Source organism: Macaca fascicularis, chromosome 4, assembly GCF_037993035.2.
Source record: "Macaca fascicularis isolate 582-1 chromosome 4, T2T-MFA8v1.1".
NCBI classification, from domain to species: domain Eukaryota; kingdom Metazoa; phylum Chordata; class Mammalia; order Primates; family Cercopithecidae; genus Macaca; species Macaca fascicularis.
Genome location: NC_088378.1, coordinates 2178182 through 2193427, shown reverse-complemented (window position 1 = coordinate 2193427; position 15246 = coordinate 2178182). Strand labels below are relative to the sequence as shown.

The following is a 15246-nucleotide window of genomic DNA, read 5'->3' as shown; positions in this document are numbered from 1 at the left end:
GAATCTGAGACCTTTTTCATCACCTGGCCAAACCGGCCTGAGCTGTCATGATCCAGAAAAAGTCTCCTCTGAGAAAGAAAATGAAAGCGAAAGTAATAGGAGGAAAGGCCAGATGAGTTTCATTGGCACAAAGCACAGGGATTCTTCCCAAAGGCTCCAGATGGGGGGACCTCGGTTTAGGGCCTGACGGATCACAGCTCACCTGTTTTATTACGAAGCATGACTGCTCACCAGGCTCTGCTGCTGAACACGGCCTGTTCTGAATTCAGACTTGGCTAGTAAAAGCTCTATAATAAAAACAATTCTTTGATGTCCAATCCCAGCACATAAAATCCCAAAATACGCTTTTACTAAGGTGAACGAGTGAATGGTTTGGGTTAACATGTGAACAGTTACAAATGTCAGAGGCTGGGAGGGATATTAACTCAACTGGAAATTTCACTCAAGCCAGGTGTCTGGTTTAAATTTGAGGAGTTGAATATATTAAATATGCTTTATTGAGCTGTCATGCATGAAATTGCATCCTTATGTATCGGACAAACATCAGATGGATTTCCCAGAAGTTTGTGGGAGACCGACGGTCTTTTGGAGATGCGGAGAAGACCTTGTCTCAACCCCCCTCGTGCATAGACCTAGACCCCGGCCAAGCCTGGGGACACCAAGTCCTAGGCAGATGCTGCCCACGGGGCTGCCGACACCCTGGGCCCGTGGGCTCTTCCGCGGAGAATGGAAACGGTCTGGGCTGAAACTGCACAGGGACAGCAGAGTCAACAGGGCAGCTGCTCTCTCTGCGGGAAGCGAAAGAGCAACTCTTACTCTCTCTGCAGAGGACATTTGGAGGGTTCTCCAGCTACAGCCATCACTCTTCTCTCTATTCCTGAAACAGGGAGTCCCACTGGCTGGAAAGAGACAAACACAAGGGCTGTGCGGAGTGGCAGGGCAGACGGCATCGAACCGTACGCATCGGGAGTATGACACTTTTGCCGTTTGAGACTGGTATTTTTACATCAAAATTTAAGCTGCAGAATAGACAACAAAATATTTTGAGAAACAGCATTATTAAAGATCCGATATATTAATCTGTGAAATTCCACAGGAATCACCGTTTCTGCAAATATTCTCTCAATATATGGACACGCACATGAGCAAGTGGTTGTGCATTTATTCGATAGAACGCTACCCAGCACGCGTACTCCTCACCTGGGCTCATTTGATCTTTCTAAGCTTCTGTTTCCATGTTTGCAAATAGGAATGATAATAGCTGTTACCTCACAGTATAGTAGTGATGATTAACTAATTTCTTCTTTATAAAACTTAACATTGTTCTGGCTGGGCGCAGTGGATCACACCTGTCATCCCAGCACTTTGGGAGGCCAAGGCAGGTGGATCATTTGATGTCAGGAGTTTGAGACCAGCCTGGTCAACATGGTGAAAACCCATCTCTATAGGAAAAATACAAACATTAGCCGGGTGTGGGGGCGCGTGCCTGTAGTCCCAACTACTAGGGAGGCTGAGTTAGGAAAATCACTTGAACCTGGGAGGCCGGGGTTGCAGTGAGCTGAGATCGTGCCACTGCACTCCAGCCTGAGTGACAGAGTGAGAGTCTGTCTGGAAAAACAAACAAATAAACAAACAAACACCTTATCACTGTTCTGGTGCTGCGTGTGTTGGAAAAATGGCAGAAGGAAGATGGGACTCCAGAGAAGGGTCCTACAGATGAAGGATGAAATGCTGATGGTAATTGTTTGTTGGGAGAGCACAGGGAGAATCCTTTGCATGTGTGTTTGTGTGTGAGGGGAATGTTTCTTGCAAGTGGAAGATAACTGTTGCCATGTGTTTGTGTGCCAGGTAATCAATTTTCTCCTATTTCTCACCCAATGCGTCCAATTTGACACTAGAGCAGAAAACAGATCCCCGCCCTTTTTTTTTTTTTTGAGATGGAGTCTCGCTCTGTCGTCAGGCTGGAGTGCAGTGGCACAATCATGGCTCACTGCAACCTTTGCCTCCTGGGTTCAAACAATTCTCCTGTCTCAGCCTCCTGAGTAGACAGGCGCCCACCACCACGCCCAGCTGATTTTTGTATTTTTGGTAGAGATGGGGTTTTACCATGTTGGCCAGTATGGTCTCGATCTCCTGACCTCAGGTGATCCACCCATCTCAGCCTCCCAAAGTGCTGGGATTACAAGCGTGAGCCATCACAGCAGATTCCCTTTTGTGCAGGTATAGCTAGGAAACTTTCAGAGGGGTTGCTAAATGGTAGTTCCCAAAGGAACAATCTCTTTCTGATAAGTTGCACGTGGATGCATCAGCACTTCTAACTTCAGGTATGGCTCAAGTGAGGCAAATGCCAGCCCTGGAATCCAGGTGCCCCCTTCCCCTCCAGGAGGTCTGCACCTCTAATGATAACCTTACGTGAGAGGTGCACGTGCCAGTTGAACTCAGAGCTCGGGGGCCCCGTGTGCGTGCTTCGGAGCTACTGAACACTTAGGCTCTGTGACTCTCAATGGGACTCAAGCATTTCTCCTTCATAGTAGAGTAGCAAACTCATGTTAAACTAGGCAATGCCTGTTACTAGCTGAAATTTAGTGAAGAAAACCAATTATACGCAACTTTATATATTCCATTAAATATTGCATGAAATAAAATAATGCTTTTTTGGAAGGATAAAGTTCCTATATAAATGAAAAACAATGGTGATACTTGGGATTAAAAGTGGTCAAAGCCCTAAATATCCATCACCCAGTCTAGCTCAGTACATGCCCTTTAGAGTATTCCAGATTATGATTTATTTACTCTTTTATGTAAACAATAAGATAGTATTTCAGGTCTTGCAAGCCATATGGTCTCAGGTTTAACTTCTGAATTTTGTCAATATAAATCACAACAAATCATAGAATTCATATATAAATAAGCACAGCTATGCTCCAATCAAACTTTTTTAAAATTTTTTTGAGACAAGGTCTCACTCTGTCTCCCGGGTTGGAGTGCAGTGGCCTGGTCATGGCTCACAGTAGTTTCAAGTTCCTGGACTCAAGTAATCCTCCTGCCTCAGCTGGGACTACAGGCATGTGCCACCATGCCTGGCTAATATGTTTTATTTTTGTAGAGAGGGTGTCTCACCATCTCACTGTATTGGCCAGGCTAGTCTCAAATTCATGGACTCAAGCAATCCTACCACCTCAGCCTACCAAAGTATTTGGTATTACAAGTGTGAGCTACTGTGCCCAGCTAAAACTTTATTTAAAAACAAACAGTAATAACAAAATCCACAGGCAACAGCCCATAGCCTTGCTTTGTTTAAACCTTTCCTAGTTAAGAACTTTTTGACTGAGAAGGCTATAGCTCCAAAATCCAAAAATTTATTCTCAAAATCTGGTGATTGACTTTGACCATATGTTTTCCTAAAGCAGATGAGTGGATTTAATAAAATAGCAATCAAGTAAATTGCAAACTATGCACAGAAAGTGAAAAGACTGAGGAAAAAGATACAATCTCGCACCAGGTGCGGTGGCTCACACCCGTAATCCCAGCACTTTGGGAGGCTGGAGGACCACTTGAGGTTAGGAGTTCAAGACCAGCCTGGCCAACATGGTGAAACCCCATTTCTACTAAAAAATATACAAATTAGCCAGGCATCGTGGCCACATGCCTGTAGTCCCAGCTACTCAGGAGGCTGAGGCAGGAGAATAGCTTGAACCCAGGAGGCAGAGGTTGCAGTGAGCCGAGATTGCACCATTGCACTCCAGCCTGTGCAACAAGAGTGAAGCTCTGTCTCAAAAAAAAAAAAAAATAGTCTCAGTAACCTATGGAACAACAGCAAGGTGTCACATAATTGTACCTGGAATCCCAGAAGGAGTAAAGGAAATGAGAGAAGAACATTTGAACAAATAGGGGCTGACACATTTCTAAATTTGATGAAAACTCTAAGTGTATAGATCTGGGAAGTTCAAATAATCTCAAGTAAAAAAGTCTACACATACACACAGACACATAATAAATACTTACAAGGCCTACCACAATCAATTGCTGAAAACCAGTGGTAAAGAAAACATTTTAAAAGTAGCTGGAGAGAAAAGACCCATTCCATGCTGAGGTGCAAAGGTGAGGATGACAGCTGTGGACTTCATGACAGATACTACAGAAGTCGGAAGACAGGGAAACGGCAGGCACGCCGAGTGCTGGGGGAGTATGAAAGCAAAAATAACTGCCAGTGAAAAGTCGTATACCCAGCAAAAACAGCCTTTAGAAAGAAAAACCAATCATGATGAGATGCCACAACACACCCAACAGAATGGCTGTCATCTCGAAGTCTGAGGTTACCAGGTGTTGAAGAAGAGACCAGTGCCTTCCTACAGAATGGCTGTCGTCTCAAAGTCTGAGGTTACCAGGTGTTGAAGAAGAGACCGGTGCCTTCCTAAGAGAACGGCTGTCGTCTCGAAGTCTGAGGTTAAGGTTACCAGGCATTGAAGAAGAGACGGGTGCTTTCCTAACAGAATGGCTTTCGTCTCAAAGTCTGAGGTTACCAGGTGTTGAAGAAGAGACCGGTGCCTTCCTATAGTGCTGGTGGGAATGTTCAATGCTACACGCATTGGAAAACATTCACTGGAAAGAGATTGACAGTTTATTTAAAACTATGCATCTGCTTACTGTATAAATCAGCAGTTCAGTCCTATAAATACACACCAAGATAAAGGAAATCACATGTCCACAGAGACTTGAAGCTGAATGTTCATAGCACCATTATTCATAATTTATTTATAATAGTTCCAAATTAGAAACGACCTAAGTGTTCATCAGGAGACACGTGAATAAGCACATTGTGGCGATACATCCATATCATTGGGTATTATTTACCACTTAGGAAGAAACAAGCTACCAATGCATTCAAAACCCTGAATGAATCACAAACAAATCATGTAGAGTAGAGAGGGCAGACACAGAGGCGTGCGTATTGAGTGTTTTGCGTTCATGCAATTTCTAGAAAAACAAATCTGTGGAGAAAGAAAATCTGTACTTTGGGGGGCTAAGAGACTGGAGGTGAACGCAGACGAGGCATGAGGGAAATTTTGGGGGTCACAGGAACGTTTAAAACTGAATTATTGTGTTATGTGCATAACTCCATAAATTCAATGAAAATCATTCAATTATGCATTTACAATGGGTGAATATTATGATAGATAAATTCTACCACAATAAAGCTGTGAAAAAAATGAAGATGACATAAGCATTGCTTCAAACAAACAAACAAACAAAAACCAGATGGGCAAAATAGAAACCTAAGAGCAAATGTGTGGCTTTAGTCTCAACCATATTGATCATCATGTTAATACAAATAGGCTCAAAAGAGTACATCCTCTATGGCCCATCAATATAGACATCAGGAAAATGCAAGCTCATCTCCAGTGTCAGTGGTTGCCTGGGGATAGATGGAGGACGAGGTATAAATGAGGGATCACAAAAGGGCACAGATATATACCTACGGCAAGCCTTTCAAATCGTACACAAAAAAATGTGCAACTTATTAAACATTAATTATACCACAGTAAAGATGCAAAAAATGAAGTAAAGCTTATCAAATTATATGCTTCCAACATATAGCTTATTTTATGTTAGTTACAGCTAAATATACATGTATAATAAAAATTAAAAATAAACAAAGGTGATAAGATCCCTAAGGACTTGCTCTGTGAGGTTAAAGATTCGATGACATCTATTTTTATTTATTTATTTTTATTTTTTGAGATGGAGTCTCACTCTCTCGCCCAGGCTGGAGTGCAGTGGCACGATCTAGGCTCATTGCAACCTTCACCTGCCATATTCAAGCTATTCTTCTGTCACAGCCCCCCAAGTATCTGGGATCATAGGCATGCACAACCATGTCCAGCTAATTTTTGTATTTTCAGCAGAGACAGGGTTTCAGCACATTGGCCAAGCTGGTCTTGAACTCCTGACCTCAGGTGATCCTCCCGCCTTGGCATCCCAAAGTACTGGGATTACAGGCATGAGCCACCATGCCCAGCCTACATTTATATTTTTGTACTCCTCTTAGAATCCTGCATGCTGAGTATGTGTTTAAAAGATTTAAAAAATGTTAATGTTTTAAACAATCCATTTAAAAGGCAAAGGTTGTCAGACTGGATAAAATAACAGGACTGAAATATATGCTGCCTACAAGAAACAAACCATAACTACAAATACAGATACATAACTACAAATACAGATACAAATACAGAAACAAACCATAACTACAAATACAGTGAAAAGTGAAATAAAAGAAGAAAAGCTACTCAGGCAAACATCAGACACAAAAATGCAGATGTGTTAGCGTGAGACAAGGAGACCTGGGGTTTCCAGGGCTTTGAGGTGTGAGGAAGAGGATGGCCTTATGCTGGTGGTGGATTTTCTGTCCTAACAGGAGTGCAATAAGGCCTCTTTCAATCAGAGGCTGCAGAATGAAGGAAGACTGAGCAATCTCTTGTCCTGCACTGGCAGCTGCTCCAGAGGGCCCATAAAGTTCCTGCCCCACAGCGCATCTTCTGCACATCAGTGCTCCATGCAGAAGGGTTTCAGTGCACTGGGGATGCCAAGGTGAAAGTCTCATTTATTTCACAGCATGGAAACATAAATCAGGAATTTTCAGTCATTACAAACATTTCTTTTATTTTGATATAAAAAACAATTGTTTCTTGTGTGTGTGTCTGACAAAGAGTTAAAAAATCAGGAATGCAGGCGGGCTTTGAGAATGATGTATCTTTGCTTATTCTTCCTGACAGGTTTCCTATTATTCATGGAAATCAGGGAATTCTGGCATCTTTTCAGGCCACCTGTAGAACATCTGGCACTTATTTAGGAAAACGGGTTCATTAAAGGAACTATAATTTATTTGTCTACTTTGGCACCCATGGGGAAACACTTGGTTGTCAATACTCTGGGCAGATGTGTGGGTGGGTGATTCTATGGGTGAGCAAACAACAGGGAAGAAACTCTTTTGGAAGAGCCTGTGCTTTGAAGGCAGCCTGGACCAATACTGACAAGGCAGGGCTTGTCTCTTCTCTGCAGTGACCACGGGTATCCATTCTGAGTTTACAATGATTGTGAATTTTGTTTGTTTACCACAGCATTACATTTTTACTAAGCAGGACACATGTGCCAATCCCCGATCACCAGGCTACCAAAGCATAAAGCAAAGCATGTGAAAGAGCCCTGGGGCCCTGAAGACCTGCCTGGAAATAAAGCAAAGCATGTGAAAGAGCCCTGGGGCCCTGAAGACCTGCCTGGAAATAGAGCAAAGCATGTGAAAGAGTCCTGGGGCCCTGAAGACCTGCCTCGAAATAAAGCAAAGCATGTGAAAGCGTCTTGGGACCCTGAAGAGTCCTGGGGCCCTGAAGACCTGCCTGGAAATAAAGCAAAGCGTGTGAAAGCGTCTTGGGACCCTGAAGAGTCCTGGGGCCCTGAAGACCTGCCTCAAAAATCAATGGTGCTGCTTAACTTTCCATCCTTAGAGACTGACAAAATGATTTTTGAAAATACTGTCAAGATCTGGGATTTCTGTCCTATGTAAAAAGGGGGTAGGAGGAGAAATAGCCAACAAGCTTCCTAATAAACAAAGGTTAAAACAAGGTGATTTTCCCATTGCTCTTCTAAATCAGATCTTAGGAAAAACGCTTTTTTTTTTTTTTGCTATGGGGATTTAAAAAAAACTGTTAATTTCATGACAGGAAATTTCTGAGAGTAAAATATAGACTATAAGATACATTCACTTTTTTTCAGTGTGGCTCAACAGTACATGGGTCAGGACCCAAAAGAAATCTATTTTACCCACAATGCTTTATGATTGACAAGGAATTATGGACTTCTCTTTTTTCATTTCTGATTACATAGATAAAAACAAGATTTGACTGAGATCTTTGATGATAATATCCAACATGTGAGAAAATATTTTCTATAATTGCCATACATGAACTCAATTTTGCCACAATTTTGAATAATGTACCCAAGAATCTCTTAAAAGTTGCCTTCCTACAACTCTAAGAAAGAGAAGGTTTTCCATATCTGGGTTTCTAAGAACTAAATTATTACCTGGGAATTTCGGTTGAAGATAAGCGCCTTGTCTTACGAATGAGAAAGAAAAGAGAGAGAGAGATATGTTATTTAAATATCTTAAAAATTAAATATAATGTATTAAAAAATAGAAGCTGGGTATACAAAAGTTTTAAGTCAAGCAGATATTTGACACTTCTCTTGTGAATTTTTTGCTTTAGGCAACCTAAATGGAAAACTTCTGAAGGAAAACATGAATTTTGGTTAAAAATTATCTGATTATTCTACCCCTATTAATCCAATTAATCAAAAAATTGAAGGAGAAAATTTTCCCCACGTTCCACTGGATTCACAGCCCAGACGGTGGTATTCTGTGTGAGGTTAAGTTTAGCCGAAAGCTGCCTCCTTATATATTTTAGGGTCAGCCTGAAGGCCTCTCCACACTTAGTGACTGTCACCTAACTGGGTGTGTGAACACACTTAACCCACCCTTGCCCCAAACAGCAGCATCTCAGCGGATCACAGCAGGGAGTCACCATGCACCGTGGCCCCGGTTCACATCATGTGGAAGTGGGGCCCACGCCAAGCGGTGCCCCTCTGGCTGTTTCTGCGCCTCTGTCCAGTTTTCTGCCATCACTGTCCTTTCTCTGTCCACAAATCTTACCGGACCACGTGGCAGCGACGGAGTCACCCTGAACCTATGCTGGGTCCAGGGCTGCCCGGTTCACGAATAGTTATTTGCTCAGTGAAGCTCTGTGACATTCGGTTTGTCTGACGTTTGTCTTTTAACATCGGTGATAGAGAGAGAAGTACTGTGAGGAGAAGGGGTGTGAGATGTTCCAAAATGACATCAAGAGCAAATGGATTTCTGAGGAAGGGGATGGTTGGGGCAGCGTCAGGTGGGCCGGACTGGGTGAGTGTCCTGTGAGGATGGGGGGATAGGTGGGGCGGGGGCCGAGAGGAGGAGGCAGGATGGAGGAGAGAGAGAAAGAGGAAGGAGGAGCCTGCAGAAGGGAGAGGGGAGACGGTGTTGCATACAGAAATGGAGCACAGCCACCCGCTTCCACACTCTCCACCGTGCCCAGGACCGGACCGCTCCGAGTGGACCCGGGCAGCTCTAGGGTGGCCTGGCCCGGCTGAGATGCAGAATCAGGCCTCTGAACCACTGAGCTGTAATCTGCCTTTTTTTTTTTTTTAATTATTATTATACTTTAAGTTCTAGGGTACATGTGCATAACGTGCAGGTTTGTTACATATGTATACTTGTGCCATGTTGCTGTGCTGCACCCATCAACTCGTCATTTACATCAGGTATAACTCCCAGTGCAATCCCTCCCCCCTCCCCCCTCCCCATGATAGGCCCCGGTGTGTGATGTTCCCCTTCCCGAGTCCAAGTGATCTCATTGTTCAGTTCCCACCTATGAGTGAGAACATGCGGTGTTTGGTTTTCTGTTCTTGTGATAGTTTGCTGAGAATGATGGTTTCCAGCTGCATCCATGTCCCTACAAAGGACACAAACTCATCCTTTTTTATGGCTGCATAGTATTCCATGGGGTATATGTGCCACATTTTCTTAATCCAGTCTGTCACTGATGGACATTTGGGTTTATTCCAAGTCTTTGCTATTGTGAATAGTGCTGCAATAAACATACGTGTGCATGTGTCTTTATAGCAGCATGATTTATACCTTTGGGTATATCCCCAGTAATGGGATGGCTGGATCAAATGGTATTTCTAGTTCTAGATCCTTGAGGAATCGCCATACTGTTTTCCATAACGGTTGAACTAGTTTACAATCCCACCAACAGTGTAAAAGAACACTTTTGCAATCTGCCTTTTGGCTGGACCCAGTTGATTGGAACCGCGTTCATTTGAGGAAGGCTCCCTGCGACCAGAGCTCCCCCAGGACACTCCATCCCCCCGCCAGCCACATCTGCAGGGAGTCCCTGAGAGGCAGCAGCAGCCTGGATGCTGAATCCCATTCGCCCGGAGCGTCTTCCAGCCCGTTCCCCGCCGTGTGTGCTTTGAGCCGAGTCCACAGCAAAGACCTCCTTGGTTCTGTCCCGTTACAACCACATCGGAAGAAAGGGGACAGGTATTCTAGAAGCACAGGCACTGACAAATTCCAAAAACATGTTGTCTAGAAAAACATTGTTAAAAATACCATAAAGACAAGTTTCATTCATTAATGTTCCCTTGCCCTGTCTGCGAAGAAAGATAGGTTAAAGAGGTACTTAGAAGTAACTCTGTACCAGGAAAATAGAATTTGTTTGCACATATTTTGCAAGATAAATGAAATTCCTTTAGAGTCCACACCCATGCTTTTATAATCCTCTGACACACTAACATCCAAAGAAAAATTGGAAACAAGCAAGAAAAAGGAAGCAGAAAATGTACAAGATACACCACCCTTTTGTTTGTTTGTGTTTCAGGGCTCAGGATTGACTGGGTCCTCGGGAGGGGACTCGAGGGCAGAAGGATCTATTAATCTGACAACTATGTGTTTCATTTTCCAAGTGGGCAGTTTTTTAGTTTACTTTATGAAAAGCTGAAATGGAACACAGAATATGAACAATTTCTCAGGCTAAGAACAGTTGGATATAAAATAGCATAATGCAATTAAAGAAGAAATTGTCCAGTGAATAGGACCCCATTTCGGGGATTTCCACAGTGGACGTGAGGGTCACACACGACTGAAGCCCGCCCGAGGAGCAGGCAAGGTCACTTCAGGTGGTCAGTTACAGAGCTGTGCGTCATAGCCTTTGGGGCCCAGACGAGATTCACTCATCTACACATTTGCTTGAAAATGCATTATTTTGATATTCATTTTGTATACTTAATTTAAATACAAAATGAAATATAACCTGATACTGAAAATAAAAACTCCAGGGCAACACCTACATTTCTATGTATTTCATCTTTTCAAGGTCTACATTTTAAAAGCAAGAAATGAACAAAGATAGGAATACATTACTCTGGCAGGATAATCAGACGAACGGATAAAGTGGGTTGTGTCTCTTGTTATTTATCCTACTAGAAATTAAACTAGAAAAACTTTAAAATGTTTTCACTCTTTAATTAAAAACACAATAGTAAACCCATTCCATGCCAACATAAATAGCGTGTAATGAAAAATCCATGTAATTTTTGAACCAAACCATCTTGACTAACAAGAGTGTTATACTTTCCTTTGCAAATCCAGTGTCTGACCTCCCGGAAGGCAGCCAGAGTCTCAGGCCACTCCCCTACTCCACCTGTGTGGGTGTGAAGTGTGCAGTGAATACTCAGTGTCACTCACAAATGTATTAGAAAAGAGGAGGTTATTTTATTAACCTTTCCTAGGTAATTGTGGTTGTTCTTCGATACCACCCCCAAGCCCCAAAGATGGTAACTTCTTAAAGGTGTGTCGTCTTGTAGGATCTGAGCCCTCCTGCCTGGGCACGCACCTGCCCCTGCGTCGAAATCCACAGGCCCGTGGCACCATGGTGGTTTTCACTTGCTCGTCACTTTGTACCATCCTGTGGTAGAAACAATCAGCTTACTGAGTTCTGCAGATCTCCCAAATGTTGACACTTCTCACTACACAATATAAAAAGCATTTTTGTTAACTTCCCCACAGATCTCCTCAGAACACCCTTTAAGCCACTGACAGGCTTACAGAGGGAGATCCAAGGTCTTTGAATTGCCACTTTCACAGTGATGCTTGAATTTTTATCATAGACAACAAAAACTGTCAGCCGTCATCCTTGAAAAGACAGACTCACTTCCTCATTTTTGAGAAACGTCTGCCAGTTCCCGAGTCTGAACGACCAGGGCTGGCAGGTCGGTCATGGTCTTAAGTAACCATAGGAGGAACTGCCTGGGATCCCCGAGTTTCCACAGCCCTAAATTATCGTAATGACAATATCCATGGAAGACTTGAGAAAGGATACAATTATAAAATGTGCAATAACGTCGACAGGAGATTACTCTTGGATAAGCCCAGCCCGGGGAAACATAATTTGACAGTTGATTGGCCCGTTGGTGCTTTTCTGAAAAGAAATCACCAAGGCCAGGAGGGGTATGAAACGCTCCTTCGTGTATCAGCCCATGTGCAGAATGTCTCCAAGATATAAATGACTGAGAACACTTAATTTGCCACCACAGTATGTTTGTTGCAATTAATTTGGGGTGACTTGTATTTTAGCTTGGATTAAACATTGGGTCTGAAATGTAAAGAACACTGTTAGATTTCCCCACAGGCCGCTCTCTCTTTGGGTGAGTTGCTAACTTTTAATTTGCATTGATTCTCTGAAGGGACCTTAATTCCGATGTCTCTTCACCTCTTCGCTGTCGTTTTACTTGGCCTTAGTCATACGATCTTTGGGAGGTTTTAGGTGAATGTTATCTAGAAAAAGAAATCACTTTAGATATTTACAAATGCAGAAATGAATCAGGCCTTTCATCATCAGGGAAAATGAATTGTTCCAGAGCCCAGGATCCTATAAAGTAAAATAACACGTACCTTGGAATTGCTAAGGGGTTTAAATACACCCACTCCGTCAAGCCTGTGAAGTGAACCCCAGGCCTGCATGCATGGCGGGGTGTGTAATGCCTGTGTGTGTTTCGGAGCCCACAATTCTCAGTCCCCACTCCAGCTCCGGTGCCTCCCTGGGCGCTGTGGTCAGTGAACCCCAGTGGGCTGTTTAGATGTTGGACTTGTACATAACTTGTACATGAGCAGTCTTTGTATTTGTAATCAGAATTGCTCAACACCTCCCCTTCCCTTAGACTATAGTAGATAATCTGCACCATGAGTGACATTTGTAAAACTCTAATAGGTTTTTCCTAAACCACGAGGCTGCACGTTTGCTAAGGCCCCTTGTAAGGGGCCGAGTAGGCTCCTAAGCGCCCCCACCCCGGGGAAGGGGCAAAATCACATCTTAAAACTTTAAGTCTCATAATACTTTATGAAATAATGCAGGGTGTGTAACCTGCATTCATTTATATGGTATTTAAAATTAATATTCTGAGTCAAATTTAATTTAACTTGAACCAGCTGTCAGCCCAAACAGCTTTCTTTCATTTTTCAAATTTCAGTACACCAAAGATTATTGCAAACACTTCCACCCAAACTTCTTCACGTACGTGATGATTAATTCCCTTGTCTCGCTTTGTTCCTCAGTGATCACAAATTGCGTTACACTCAAATTTCACTTAGTGAAAAGGGATGTTAATTTCTCCAGTTCCCATGATTCTAGAATGGGAATACTCTGGGGAGTATTATTTCAAGATCTTATGACCAGCAGCAAGGGATTGTAGAGTTAAAGAATGATTTGGCAGAGATATTTCCCATTGTTCTATCCACTGGGAGTTTGAATAGTGTGGTGGGTAATGGACAGAAGAGAAGAAAGCCTGTTTCTGTTCTCTCAGAATTTGTGTATTAAGGGCACAATGTATACAACCCCATTCCTCAGGATGCCAGTGGACGCCACCCCACTGGGTGTTTTTTATTCATCAGGGACGTCATCCAGTTAGAAAAGCTCAGCGACTGACCTTGTGCTGCTGCTGCCGAGAGAGAGAGAGAGAGAGAGAAAGAGACACACACACACAGAGAGAAAGAGACACAGAGAGAGAGAGAGAGAGAGAGAAAGGGGGAGAGAGAGAGAGAGAGAGAAAGGGAGAGAGACAGAGAAAGGAAGAGAGAGAGAGAGAGAGAGAGACAGAGAGAGAGAGACACAGAGAGGGAGAGAGAAAGAGAGACAGAGATAGTGAGAGAAAGAGATGGGGAGAGAGAGACAGAGAGAGGGAAAGACAGAGAGAGAGAGAGAGGGAGAGAGAGAGACACAGAGAGGGAGAGAGAAAGAGAGACAGAGATAGTGAGAGAAAGAGATGGGGGAGAGAGAGAGGGAGAGAGAGAGACTGAGAGAGAAAGAGAAAGGGATAGAGAGAGAGAGGGAGAGAGAGAGGGAGAGAGAGACAGAGAGAGAAAGAGAGAGGGACAGAGAGAGAGAGAGGGAGAGAGAGAGAGGGAGAGACAGAGAGGCAGAGAGAGAAAAGGACAGAGAGAGAGAGACAGAGAGAGAGAGTGTGTGTGTGTGCGCGCGCGTGTAATTTTTAAATTTTGGAAAGTCTTACCTAAAAATAAGTTGCATATACATCGCCAGCTCTTTAAAGTCAATCAATGGATCTCAAACAATTCATTCACTTGCTCCTTCACTGAAGAAACACTGATTTAGCACCTAGAATGACCGGACACACAGAACATCAACATGCAGACGTGGTTTCTGAGCTCAACATCACAGCAATGTCTTCTCACCAATATTCACAGAACAGCTAATCATTGAGAGGAGACCCAACCTATTCAGCGTTTTTACATTTTACATTAACATTACATTTTACATTACATTCCTTTCCAAGGGGAGTACCAGGTTGATGGAAAAATGTATGTGAGAAATGTAAACTGGAAATCTGTGATTTATTTCCAGAAGCTTGTTACCACAGCGGGCAAAGTGAAAACATTAAAGCATGTTGACCATGACTCACGTAAAGAATCAAGATCCCAATGAAGCTACACACTAGTTACTATTTTTTCCCTTCATCAAGAAACACTGATTTGTGCTGTGAAGGGTCAGGTGTCATGCTTCATGTTTTACATGCTAATTATAACTTATATCATCATCATCATCATCATCATCACCATTTACTGCTTCTTCTTTATCAGGCAGACTGTGTACCAGACAGGTAATCTTCTAATAGCATAGGAAGTGGTCTAGTTACCTGGCAGGGCAGCACCAGGCAACAACAGATTATTAATAAATACTCACCGAATGAACGACAGAATGGTTCGTGCATGGTATGATAGCAGAAAACAGGAAACTATAATAGAGTCAGAATTAACTAATAGGATGTATTAGTCAGGGTTCTCTGGAGAAACAGAAGCAACAGGAAGGAGAGAGAGAGAGATAGTGGGAATCTGCTGCCAGGAATTGGCTCATGAGATTGGTGGAGTTAAGTCCAAAATCTGCAGAACAGGCTGCAGACTGGAGGCCGGGGAGAGCTGATGCTGCAGCTTGCACCCACGGGGAGTCTGGAGGCAGAAGTCCTTCTTCCTCAAGGAATCACTGACTTTTTAATCTTAAGTCTTCAACCACATGGATGAGGCCCACCCACGTTATGGAGGTCCCCTGCTTCGCTCAAAGTTTATTGATTCAAATGCTAATCTCA

The 15246-nt window shown here is 43.1% G+C and overlaps 1 long non-coding RNA gene across 1 annotated transcript; it reads right to left on the bottom strand.

The window, feature by feature from the left end:
• Positions 1-348: 348 nt before the first annotated feature.
• Positions 349-4604, bottom strand: LOC141410191 (uncharacterized). The gene is made up of 3 exons (XR_012434348.1): positions 4284-4604; positions 4006-4178; positions 349-899 (listed from the first exon to the last, which is right to left on the bottom strand). It is a non-coding gene; the product is annotated as an uncharacterized lncRNA (long non-coding RNA).
• Between the last annotated feature and the right edge of the window lie 10642 nt (positions 4605-15246).